At 44.4% G+C, this 12118-nt stretch overlaps 1 protein-coding gene across 2 annotated transcripts in view; it reads right to left on the bottom strand.

The window, feature by feature from the left end:
* Positions 1-12118, bottom strand: part of roraa (RAR-related orphan receptor A, paralog a) — a 184146-nt gene that overhangs the window by 23265 nt on the left and 148763 nt on the right. The window lies entirely within an intron of this gene.

Genomic DNA, 12118 nt, shown 5'->3' with positions numbered 1-12118 from the left:
AGAGCCCCTTCTTGCCATTAACAGCGGAGCAGCAGCACTGAGGCGCTAATGCAAAGGGCTGGTTACATAAAGCCATTGGAAACTCTTCTTAATCAATGAGCTGGCAGTGGACTGTAGGCCGGTGTCAGTGGTTTGGCTGATGTAATTTAGATGGACACTAATGGATTCCCTGGCCTCTTTTCATCAAACATAGGTGCAAATCATCGCACCTTCATTGTTAATCTACATCAGACGTTTCGAACGAACGGCGCTGGTTGGAACGCGCCAGCGTAATAGGAAAACATTATGTCCTTAAGGCATGAAAAAACTCAAGAGAACATAACAAAGGGCTGGATGTGGGCAGCGGCAGGCATGGACAGGATACTTTCACAGGCTTTACATTGAACACACCCTCGTTGTTGGGCTTTTTCAGCATTGTTCCGAATATGAACGCCCAAAACATGTTTATTTTTGAATTCATAACAAATGTCAGGAGGAAAACAATGGTTTGCCTCACACAGCAATCCCTCTTTCCTACTGTAAATAGTGCTCCAGTGAGTGACTACATTTCCTCTGTCCCAATAACCAGCTGACCTCTGATGTTTGCTAACTCCAGCTTAGCAGCGGGTTATGTAAGAGAAGTGAGGGGGGACATGCAGGGCACTGAGCGCCGCTCACTTGGACCAGGCCAGCAGACGCATGCTACTGCCTGCCTGTGAATATCACCGTTCACTTACAAAAGATATAGTATGCTCTCAGTGGGCGATGACGCTTCACACTGACCAGGTGTGACTTCACCTCTCAGGTAACTCGAGAAACAAACCACGCTCACGGCACAACCCCAGCTGCTCTCAGCCCTGTGCTTACATGACCAGATCAGAGCTCAAGTGAACTGTTATAGAATAGCTCCTGACCTCGGTGTTAAACTATAATCTGCGGTTGTTATTGCCTTTAAATCTCCCTGCAAGGTGTAGCATCGCAGCTAAGAGCTGCTCGCAGTTCGAGAGTAAATAAATTCTGTTGTTCAGCGAGAGAACCTAAGGGCCTGACAAGAAATACTAACCTGTAATACGCCGAAATATCTGGTCTAATAACTCCACGGCAGTGTGTTATTCTCGCGTGAAATTGCAGCTTTATGTCAATCACGCGGAGCCTTGTTATTTGGAGACAGAAATTAAAAAATCATGTGCTGCGCTTGGAAGTTTAAGTGCTCCGAAATAAAAGGGGGATCATCTTTTTTGCCTTCAAAAGATGCGTGCTTATCAAAACAGATTTTTTTGCAAACAGGCTGATGCAGTACAATGCTGTTCTTGCTCAAAAAAACCTGCTGAAAAAGCCTTTGTGTACTCTAACCAAGCACTCACACTTCACGCTGTAGCAGGTGAGCCGCCGCTGTATTGTTAATATGCTTCCATATCGGCAGCGTCTTCCTGCCTCGCTCCGTAGGCTGCTAAGCTTTATGCTCAGGTGCCAACAGCCGTGTTCTTTAAGGGTTACATAAGTAGCAGCTAATGGTGTTGGGTCAGTATTTGGGATCTAATCCTCAGAGGCAATGTGATCCACCGCAACAACTTTCTACATGTTGCCCTTGCCCGGCAGGAAACGCGACACTCCTTATGAATCGAGACAAATGACATACAGTGGTGACTAGCGGGAGGAATGATCTCTCTCTCTCTCTCTCTCTCTCTCTCTGCCTTCTTGACACACTAGATCAATTTCTCTGCCTGTTCCGTTTGGCACGAACATCGCCCCGTTACAAAAGAACACAAGGCTTGGGGAATTTTCTAGAAAACCCGTTGCAATTCTCCTCCATGCTAGTTAGATTACAGAAGAGGTCACAGCGGGGGGACTTCGGAACACAGCTACCAATCAACTGCAACAATTCTCCTGGTGTGTTTGTCAACATTGCTGCCTGGTGTAATTGGCATAATTGTCAGGTTAGCGCTCGGAACAAACTGGGCGTCCTCTTGGCGAGAGCGGGCCGTGTCATTAAAGGGACATGTTTCTGGAGGCGCTCCCGGGGACAGAGAACACGCAAGCATGTTGGAGCGACAGCTCGCCTGATAAAATGGCTGCCTCTTATCTCTACTATGCATATGAAAGGCTTATGCCTTCTCCATGACAGATTCTACGCCTCATCACCACGGGATTTGCCCAGATACACCAGAACAGAAGCTGGGAGAAAAACAATGTATCACATGTATAGCCTCATCTTAACACTGTCAACTGATGTTTGTGTGTGTGCTTGTGTGTGTCCTTGTGTGTGTATCTGTGCTCACTTAAGAAAAAAATGCGAGAGAACATGAAAACACACCAGACCGATCCGGTGCTGGTTTGTTGTGGGTAACAGAATGTGTGTGTGTGTCTCTCTCCTGCACAGTTTAATTCCCAGTTTATTGGCATTACGGTGAACTTGGCAATGCTGGAGCAAGCTTCAATTATCTTGATAATCTGTAGTGAATACTTGATATAATAATGATATAGTATCTATAATTACCATGATGAGGTGGGGTAGAGTGTGCTGCAAAATAATCGTTTGTATCATCACCGCTGGGTAGCATCATTATTAATCTGACAGCACTCATAAAGCGCTTTGTTTGTTTTCTCTGATTGCTCTTTTACTACCAAAATAAACAACTTGGCTCCTTTGAGTTACAGCGGTATAATTTGCTGGAACAGCAAAGGCATTTATCTATAAATTTATTTTCAATTTGAGGTAAGCTGCAGTCATGAAAGCTAAATCACTACCAGGGAGAAGATTATTCTAATTACTAACCAGCTGTCGCACATGCTGCATGAGCACAGGATGTGTCAGAACACAGAGCAACCAGTAATCAGTTTCACAGAATCATTTGAGCACACATTTACATCTCCAACTAAATGTTAAACATGAAATTGTCTTCATCTGTATGGTAATGTGGTAAAACTAAAAGGAGCATATGCTATAACGCGGCGTGACTGAATTTAGAAACACAAATTTTATGGTCAATTTGTGATGCAATCTTAAAAGAAGAGTGTTTATTTGCAGCCGAAATAAACTGTGTGGTATTTGAGTTATTATGAGGGATTTGTTGACCAACTCACTGCGCAGGAACGCGGCTCGTATACTCGCATGAATGTGGGTATATTAAGGAGGGAAAAGTGAGTTCAGAGGTATTCTGTGATTCAGCCACACAGCGAGCTAGCGAGGCAGAGTGGAAGCTTTTTTCTCATGTCATTTTCCGAGCTATATCTGAATTAGACCATAATGCTAGCATGGCTCTGTCCCTGGGGTTTTCTTTGCCATTTGCACTGCTAGCGCTGCAATCCCCCTGACAGGCCTGTTTACGACTGCTCCGCTATCAGAGGGCTGAGCAGAGCCAGGGACGAGCCTTCATTAGAGATTAAAGTGACCGTCACAAAGTCCAAAATCATCACTGCTTCCCACAGCAAGGCGAGACACTGAATGGGCTTAAGCTCATGCATCAACAACAAGCCCATATCAGTGGAATCCTCTGCTTAATACACAAGTTCCTTTAAAATTTCAATGCACATTACCGAATGACATTTAAAGACATTTCTTAAATTGGCTACAATCAATCTTGCTGGCAAAAAGTCTCCTGTTTGTGGCTTCGTTGCCGTACAACAGAGATGCATTTTGGCAAATACCATGCATGACATTCCCTTCTAAAAACGGCAATATTTGAAACAGGGATGTGGGCTTTTCAGCAGCAGACATTTATAACAAGAAAATGTGAACGCACTGCATCATATCGAGATCTGACGTAGTTTTCGTCTTATTAGGGGGATCACACGTGATTTATACCGTCTGCAGCGGTTAGGCCAAGGGGAGCTTCTCGCCTTCAGTCGTACAGCTTATCCATCTCCTGATCCAGAGCCGCTGGACATTATTACAGATAGGAATGAATAATATGAGGCAGAATATTTGCAGCTGGATGGAATTCCTGACCATAACGCTGACCACGACCATTCAAGATGCTTCCCCCTCCCAGGCATTGTGTGCTGTGTACTCATCGGTTTCTCTCCCAGAGCACACACGGGATTCACGGAGAGGAAGATGCTACACTACTTAAACGCCGAGTTATCCATGGGGAAAACTCACTGATGAGTTTAAATTCAGAAATTCTCTGAGTTCTTTTTACACCTACACTGTAGGTGACAAAAAAGCGATGTAACGCATAACAATACTGCCCAGAAATAATGGCAGACGGGGGTTAAACAAAGCAACAAAGCCTTTATACACATTACGCACTCATTCCTCCTTCTATCAGAATTCTTGCTGTAGCTCCAGAACAAAGCAGCTATTCTCAGAGGAACATTAAAGACAGACACCTGTCAATCACAGCCCCTGTGACTCCATATTTCTCGTGTCAGAGGCTGCAGGATGGAGAAATGTGCAATATTCTGATAATATTTCATGCAAACTAATGCAAGTCAGAACACTTCCCTGCTGGCCAGAAGGAGGGGAAATGAGAACAGGTAATTATCGGATTGCCTCAAGGCAAGAAATGATAGAGATTGCAGAGAACGGGGATATTTAGCCCTGCTAATGAAGGCCCATGTTTTGGGAGCACCAGGAAGGGGGAGCAGAGGGATGCTAGGCTTTGGCTCAGCAGGAGGTAGAGCCTGATAAGACCATCTTACATAATGGCCACATCCAGGCCCGGCTCGCTATTTGGACTGAGGCTCCCTGTCCCTTACGTTCTCTCCCGACCACTCAGCATGGCCGGCCAGAGGAGCGTAACATTGCCTGGGTATTCCATTTCCCTAAACATTACCATTTAATATGTTAATCCACATCAAGTAGTAGCATTTACAGTGTTGAGGACTGGGGGTTGGGCTTGCTTACAGATGCACGGGCACAGTGGAATAATGGTTGCGACTGCTGTGGCATGTCAAATCACATACAGTTTCTTACATTAAGCATATCGATACTAATCATATTCACCGAAGAGAGACAAAGACTTGAGTGATTTGTGTAAAGGATCATCCCCCCGCCCACCACTAGGCCCGGTCCATTTAACCCTGTTGAAGGGTTTATGTTTGCCCATCTCAACAGCCTTACTTAAAGTGCTGAAAAATAAAAAGAGATTGCTTATTTTGTATATGCAGCACTTCCCCCGGACGGATATGAAAGTTTAATCATGGCATTAGGATTCACAGGCATTCCCTTGCCAGACCTGCTTGCAGACATCAGAATTGCTAATTTGCTGGTTTGCCCAGGAAGGGCTGGCTGGTGGGTGAGGAGGGGATGAATGGAAACAGGAGTCTGATTTGTCCAGATAACCTTGAACCCCAACGCTCAGCTTCCTGTGGATGTACGCCGCTCAATCAGTCCCTCTTTATCATGTTGATCTGAGCCGCTGTCCAGGGCAGCGGCCGGCGCACTCGCTCTTACCTGACTGCTCGGAGAGTGCGTCATTAGCCAAAATCATTTCCTGCTCGCCTTCCCGCCTGTTCTGACACAGCCATTAACTTCCGCCGAAATGTCATGAATGAATAAATATAGCAAAATAATTGCTTTCAAAAGGCAATCTTGGCCGCGCAGCGAGGTCCCGATCAGATATAAACATTAAGCTAAAACAAAGCCTTTGACAAAAATCACAGTAATTGTGGCTCACTTTCTAATCTGAATAATTAATTCCTATTGCTTGTGATGAGAGTCCACCGGAGGCACAGACATGATAAAGAAGAGAGGTCCTGACAGGGTTATGAGTCAGCAGAGATGTGAAATTCAAATTGGCCAGGCTAAGCAGTTTGGAGCTGATGGTGATTTGAGTAGACTCACTGGTCAGCCCTACAGTACAGTACGAGAGCCCACGGCTGAAAGATGGTGGAGTTACTCATGGGCACAGGTGCTTTATCAGCAGACCACATGTGAGGGGTGAAGCAGGAATAATTGGAAGCTTCATGGAATGATGCGCTGTACTCTCCATGTTACAGTAAATTATCAAATATCTTCATACAAGCTAAGCTTTCCATTCCTATTTTTGCCCAAAATAAACCAAACACGCAACGTGGAAAAAGCCGGTGGAATGGCTGTCGTATGCCGCCCCGACTCCATTGTGAGCGCTGGACTCGTGCTATTAACCAAATTAAAACGGAGATCTATCATTGGCAGGGGGAAGATGAAGCAGCAGGAGCAGAACTCTCACTGTTTTCTGTCACAGCCTCAGCTGTGTGCACACACTCTCCTTGCACGCTGCCATCTTTCACTCAGCCAGGCACTTGCCTCCTCGCCCACTGCGCCCACCAGGCCCGGGCAGCACATGCCACTGCCAAACATCCATTTACTCCCTGCAGGACTCCCGCGCGTCTGAAGTGGGTCTGTCATTGAGACCTGTTTAGATTTTCTGCCGCGCTGTATGCCCAGCGCACAGGTGAATTTGGTCAGCTACACACAAACGCACACACACAATGCACGTAATTAAATGCTTCGTTTAAAATCAGCTTTGATAATTCCTCCGGTAACACCTTGTCAAGCTGACCGGCTAGACTCGATGGAGGGTGGTAATTGCATCCCTGTAGAGAGGCCAGTAGCCTGCAAGGGTATGTGTGGAATGACTGTGCCACACTGGATTCAGCCAGTGAAAGCTGAAAGAAAACACACTCGGTAAGTGTGCATCTGTAAGTCTTTGTGTACTTGTGTGTTCAAAGGTTCAAGCTGTGCGAGCGAACATACAAACATTAATTGGCTAATATATGAGCAGCATGACCCGATGACCAGAGATATGTTCTCTCAACAAAGAATCCCACCTCCAACATCTTAGCCCGGGGGCAGGTTTAATGCTTACCTGCAGATGCTGCCTTTGTCTTTGAAGTGGAGCGATGGATGCAGGAGAACAGATGGAGATGTTGGATGCTTTCAGGAATTATTAATGGCACGCTATGATCCCAAATGACCTTCAGCAAATAGTCTCCCAGCACCGGAGTACACAGGCAGCCCTGCACATCCATATTGTATTTAGACAACACACCTGGGTCAACGGAGAGAAACACCGAGCCATCATTACCACACCTCGAGCTCTAATCTGGTCGGGAAAGTTCGCTTCCGCTTCCGCTCAAAGGCGAATGTGAGAGCATCCAATCACATTAAACAAGATTGTATGTGTCAGGAATAGATTTGAGATTTATGCTGCAAACACACTAATTCCGTGAAGCCCAATTTGTTTCTTTCACAATGGGAACCATACACTGGGATTAATCTGCAGAAAGCCCTCCGTGTAGTTTTAAAAATAAACCTGTCATCATTGGAGGCTTTTGTGGTTGTTCAAGGGACGTACCATTGTGACATCAAATCTATCCCACAAACATACATCAATAGCAGCCATAAAGTATCTGTCGCCTATGGATAGCGTTGAGTTTACAGTACAAACTGAACAATCCCTCGGATGTCTCCACCACCCCTACTTTAAACTTTAATGTGATAGAACTGACCAAAAATGAAAATTAAAAAAACATTATGGAAACGAAGACAAATACGAAAAATAACACCATCCGAATTGTTCGTTTGGATTTACAGTTCTGTGCCAATGGCATGAAATGACTAAATAACTTATCTACAGCAAAAAGATTTAGAGTTTAATATATTTTATGAAGTCTCCAGACAAATGTTACAGCTTCTGAAATCGCGCTGTGCTTTTCAGGACCTTCGCACAATTTGTCCTTTGTGCAAATGCGCACAGTTAGCGCCTGATTTACAGGGCAGCTACCAATTATCCAATCAGTGGCTGACGCTGCCCTCAAGGCACATTTATGTAGTCAGAAAATTAATTCACAATGGTTGCAAATTAGCAAGTAATCAAGCCATCTACACATAGTCATTGGCAGAGTTGTCATGCAGCAGATCGAGCCATTGTTTTTACATTAGAGAAAACCGACATGACCAATATGATGGTCTGCAGATATTATCACAGATATAGCATGTATGTTGTCCGACATGCACCAATATCAAAGCCTTTTTTTTTTTTCTTACAGATTAAGAGGTAATCAGGTAATTTATAAATTATTATATTTCCAGTGAAGCTGACTGTTTCAGTGCACTGATGTCATTCCTCAGTTACAACAAGTGAAATGTTTGAATATCGGCCAACATATCGATATTGGAATTTGAGCAATCATTTTCACCTTGTTGCTGATGTGCAGCGAAACTGTCACTGATTGTCTATTAATAGCCGGGGTTGCTGCTGAAGGTCAGGCGAGCACCTTGCGTGGTAGCATTTAATAGGAGGGCATTACTAATACTGCATTACTTCATGAAGCCATTATGTCAGCTAGCATTACTCGATTACGTTTTTGTGTTTTTAACGGTGCATTTACTAATAGTCATTTGAAATTTAGCATGTTGTAGAGGCATATTAATGTTATTTTCTGGATTGCGTGCATATACATAACAGTAAAATACAAAAAAATGTGTTTGATCAGGTGCCTGGAAAATAATCTGCAGTTCTTGAGGCAAAATAAAAAGGCACACAAATCTTAGCAACTGGCCTCCTGTATTTTAAGTGTTAATTCTTGAGGTTATTTTGAACTGTGAACACAGAGAATAAACCACAACCTCTGACAAGAAGCTGCAGTGCTGCAACATAAGACAGCAAAGTGAATGTTTTACAACTGTGTGAGTTTAATTGGGGGGGGGTTCCTATGGTGAGAGAATTGTGGACTATTAGGATGAGGCAACAACGTCCTGCAATGTTTGTACAGTATATACTTAAAAGGTCCGCAGCCGTCTGTTTCTTAGAGAATAAATACTGTGGTGGTGCGCTCATAAGACATCGCGTGTCTCTTCAAAGAGCTACATCTAAGGGAGGAATTGATCAGACACTTTTTCTCACGCTCGGTAAGAGTAGAAAGGAATAAATTATTTGAACGGTGTCTATCTCCCTCACATACCGCAGTCTCTGATTAATTACCTTAGGGCCCGCTAATGAGAATGTGTAAATGAATACAATGTTAATCTACTATGTGTATACTATGTTTACTCAAGTTTGCTGAGGCTCAAAAAAAAAAAAATAATAAAAAAAAATCCCTTATGTATAAATTATAATAATCCCACATCAAGAGAAAGAAAAAAAAAATCCTTGCTGAGATCAAAGCAGAAAGGCCCGGCGTAATCAGGTGTCAAAAGATAAAAAAAAAACAAAAAAACAACAACATCCTTACCCGCTCAAGTGGGCAAGGTATGTCAAACGTACAGCAATTTTGCTCTGATCATTCTCAATTTGAGGAAAAGCTGCTTTTATCTATCTCCCATCATGCCTTTGATTGTTGGCCCTCTTGCCTTTACTTTAACCACAGTGACAGCTATTATGAGCCCCGAACAAGGAGGCTGGTACAGTAGAGAGGAAAATGTGCAGAGTTGGAATCCGTCTGTGTTTTATGCAACAAAGACAGGTCACTGAAAAAGCAGTCCTGAGCTTTAGATTTGACCCGTGGCAGCAATTCATCCACTTAAAAATGATCAACATGATGATGTATAACTGCAGCATGGAATAAATTATTTGAGGTGAAATAATTGAGTCTCATATGCATGTTTCCTGCTTCATTAAAAAAAAAAAAAAGACATCCCCTCCAAGAAACGCACACAGTCTGGGAGGAGCTTCCCACGCATCACTTCTCAGACGCTGTGGGTTTTTTTCGACTCTCGTGTGGAGCATGTTTGGCGTCTTTCATCACAGCAGCGTAGCACCATAAAAAAAAAAAAAACAACATTTCATTTACACAAGGAAGCAGGGCCGAGACAATGGACATTTGTTTACTGGTGGTACTGTTGGTGTCACATTTGGTGCTCCATTAGCTCGACTGCAGGATCCAAGAACAGTAACATGCCGTACGCACGATGCTTCAAATACAAAATGCACAGGAGCGAATGGCAGCTTTCTTCCACAGTTTATTAGACTGTGTGTATCTGTCACTGAGCCTGTGTACAACCACATAATGCTGCTGGTGATATTTTAGTCTTACCCGGACGGTATGCAGTGTATTGATTGTAGTTTCTCTGGCTAAGAAAACATATATGCATTCGAGCAGTGAGCTGTGAAACTGTGGGTGATGTGTTTGACAGTAGGACGTCATTAGCAGTGGGCTGTACAGCTTTGATAGTAATTGAGAATGCTCTGTTTGGGCAGATTCCTCCTCTGTTGCCCCAAGTTACACATTAAAGGCATTAAAACAGCCATCAGCTCGGTAGGAACACGACTGTCTTCCTCTCCCCTGCAACTATTGACAAAAACAAAACTTAGAGACGACAGCTGCTGATTTGTAACTAAGCGACAGATCCCTGCAAGCAAATAAAGCAGCCGTGCCAGTCTTCTTTGCTAGAAAGCCATTTGTTTCCTTGCAACAGAAATCCACTGAACGCCACGTAAACCCTTGAAAGTTTACACAGGGACACGTTTTCTGGGGAGCTATTTCTTTCAATTTATCTGATGTCTTTGTCCCGTGCATTGGATTCTGGGAGCCGTGAAAATGAGCAAAGAGAGCGCTTTATTAGATCTGGGATGAAGATCCTTTTTTTTTTTTTTTTTTCCCCCAAATTAGGCTCCTGTAAGAAGGTGATCATAAGCACATCCTGAGACTTTGAGCGAGGGTCTCTGCTGATGCTGCTGTTGTCGAGGCTGGACTGGGCTGAGCTGAGCCGAGCAGCCAGGTTGACAAGGACCTGCGCTCAGCACTAGGAAAGCTCTCATCCAGAAACAAGAAGCCCAGGGGAACAAAGACAACAATATGCCAAAGAACCCACTTGAAAACAACAAAACAACCCCAAAAGCCTACAAAAAAGTCAGCGGTGGATGATTGCCAGCTGCACTCCAGATTACCAGGCTCTCTGAGAGTCTTTCAGCAATCGCTGAGAGCTGTAGCATCATCTCCAGCTCCTTAATCAGTTCAGCTGGGGAGGAATGGATCCTGACATGCAAAAGGCTCAGCACGATGGGGAATAAACTCATAATCAGCAATCAGATATTCCACATTGCCGGAGGGGGCGGGGAGCTCATCTCAGATAGGTCAAGGATCTCTCCACAGCCAGTTAACCCCTTTGCTCCGGCTGGGAAACATGCACACACTCATTGTCTAGTGCACGCATTGTTTAGTTGGCTCCGCTGCCTGACTCGCGTGCAAAGGAGCGCATCTTTCTCCTCTTTGTACCAACTGTGTAAATACAGTTTCAAATACAAACACTACTCTGGAGTCACATAAATGGGGCTGGATTTTATTCAAGCACCATGTCCCTGAATAAGCCATGTGCTGCGCCTTTAAACAAAGTTCATTGCCTTGCACATTCGACTTCCTTTCATCTTTGTAATTAGCACTGAAACAGCATTTCTTTTATTTCAAATGAATGCATGTGCATAAAAATCAATCTTAAGCAGACCGTTCTGGCAAGGCTGTTTTTCTTTGTTATTTATGATGTTAAAATTCCTTTCATGCATCTTACTTGGGGTGAGGAGGGCCTAACGCTGCTATCCTTGAGCGTCAGTTTTCTCCGAGGCCTGCGCAGGTTCCTCTGGGAAGATTCAAACGTGCTCGGTTACATTCCGCTGCTTTATGGTGACATGGAACCAGCACTGATCGCGAGCGGGGGACGGTGAAGTTAGAAGGCAACTTCAAAAACTCGGGTATTCACATCTGCTGTCTCTCTTGAAGAGCACCCCCTAGTGCTCAGGAGGATTCACACACATCCTTGTTTGTTCATCAGCGCAAGACTCCAGATCAGATGAGTGTAAATGATGCCATCCTACAAGTAGAGCCCCTAATGGCCTCTGCTGGGACATGTAATCAAACGCCTCACACACTTCTCTCCCTTTTCTAATCAAGCGACGGAGCGCATGTTGTGACGATCTTTGTTATAACGCTGCCTGCTCCCTTGTCTCATCAAAATTCCATGCACCTCTCATTTTTCATTCTTTGATCCCCCGCCGGGGTCCCTAGATGCCGCAGACGCTCTCCCTGGAGCAGAGGGGAGTGTGACTTAGCATGCTGTGACCTCTGACCCTTCCTCGTTCACCGACTACACGGCATACTTTCGCTGCAATTCTGGCAATGCCGTCGCTATTTACAGTGCTTTTTATTCATGCAAATTCCAGAGACTTCCATACGTGCAACCTAGGACATCACTCCCAGCAAAGTTCAAAGAACACGG

Source organism: Acanthopagrus latus, chromosome 8, assembly GCF_904848185.1.
Source record: "Acanthopagrus latus isolate v.2019 chromosome 8, fAcaLat1.1, whole genome shotgun sequence".
Taxonomy (NCBI): Eukaryota; Metazoa; Chordata; class Actinopteri; order Spariformes; family Sparidae; genus Acanthopagrus; species Acanthopagrus latus.
This window is presented reverse-complemented; position numbering and strand designations above follow the sequence as displayed.